Genomic DNA, 1730 nt, shown 5'->3' with positions numbered 1-1730 from the left:
GATACGCGCCAAGTAGCCAGGAGACTGCAACTCCATCTTTTTGGTTCAGAAAGACGTCCCTATAATTATTTATCTCTGTAATAACAACAACAAATTGACAAAACTCATGATCCGCTTACATTTGCTTACATCTGAAAATAAATGCATTATCACCTCTGTTTACAACGATAAGTTCGAGAGATCGATAACCAGGTGCAATGTGAAATGAAAACCCTTTGGTTTCCCTTCTACAAAAGTAGCCAAGTATAAACCGATAAGAACGCAGGAGGCCAGAAAGCAAGCTCACTGCCCGATGCAAGCATGGGTTACTCTGCCATGCAGGCCCTCCCCGCAGCTCCCGTCTCGAAGGCGTTAACCCGAATCCTGACTGGGCATCTGTGCTGCGACAGATGCATGCTGGGAGCTGGGGCTGCATCGGTGACAAAGCCGACAGACGCAGCCTCTGCTCACGTCACTAGTTTATATTCCACACAGGGGCACGGGTCACGAACGAGTAAATACAAAACGCTCGCCCATGAATCATAAAACCCTTGCGAAGAAAGGCAGAAAATGATACAGGGGTGAGAAGTGAGTGACAGTCACAGCAAAGTCCCTTCCAAGGAAACGACGTTCGGCTGATAACGTGAGATGAAGTTAGCCGCATGAGTTAACACAGGGAGCCGCTGCCTTACGGCTGTACCCCAGTTAAAGGAGGGGTGCACCCCAGCACCAAGGCTGCACTGCAGAGAGCTGAAATTCTGAAACGGTTGAAACAAAAAATTACTAGACTTGAGAGAACACAAGACCCATGAGGATACAAGCCAGGGAGGGGAACGCTGGCTTTCGCGGACTGTGGACATGACCCCGAGGCTAAGGTGAGACACTCTGAGGGCCCTTGGGAGCAGTTCCTCTTTCTGGCACTCCCCACTGCACTGAGGAACATGACGACATGTTTTGAAGGGACCAAACAGAACCATGAGGTTTTGCCCTTCTGGCCCACTGGGTTTGGGTCAGAATGGATGAGGGCCTCAGGCATGACCACTCAACATTTTATCACGATGAGTGAAGCTTGGTTAAAATTTTAAAGAATTAAATACCGGCTTCTTGATTCCTAGTCCCTCGTTGGCATCACCAACCCACGGCGGACCTGGAAAGTCCCTAGGCCGCTAGGTCACTGGGGCTCAAAGTCTCTTCTCGGCCCCGCCCGCCAGGGGAAAAGTACTGGCATCTCAGGGCCCGGGTTCCTTCTAGGGGGTCCTTGCTGGGGACACGTCTGTGCTCCCCCCACCCACCTCACCGGGCAGAGCCCTCAGCTCCCTCTCTGGCCCAGCAGTCAAGCGTGGCCAGGGACCAGGAAAGATGCCTTGAAAAGCAGTGAGCCCCTCAGATGCGACGGCTCGCAGCCCCACGGGGACACCGCGCGGGGTGGGACGCGGACGTGAAGGTCCAGTGCCAGTGAGGAAAGGCGGAGCCCTTGCACCCCGCCGCCTGCGTGACGGCAGAGGGTCAAGCCCCAGGGGACACGCGGCCGTCCTGAGCGGGCGCTTCCCCAGTGAATGGAAAGCACAGGCCTGGGCAGGCCGAGGTGGGTGGCGGTGGGGCAGGGGTGGACGCTAGGACCCTCGTGCCTTTTTTCCTAAGATGACACACCTGACTGGCCAGGGCACACCTGGACGCTGGGGCCGGCCAAGCTCTCCAACAGTTGCTCACTGTTCCCTGAGCGGAGAGGCCTGGCAGCCACACTCCCCACA

This window comes from Pteropus vampyrus, unplaced genomic scaffold (assembly GCF_000151845.1).
Source record: "Pteropus vampyrus isolate Shadow unplaced genomic scaffold, Pvam_2.0 Scaffold169, whole genome shotgun sequence".
NCBI lineage: Eukaryota > Metazoa > Chordata > Mammalia > Chiroptera > Pteropodidae > Pteropus > Pteropus vampyrus.
This window is presented reverse-complemented; position numbering follows the sequence as displayed.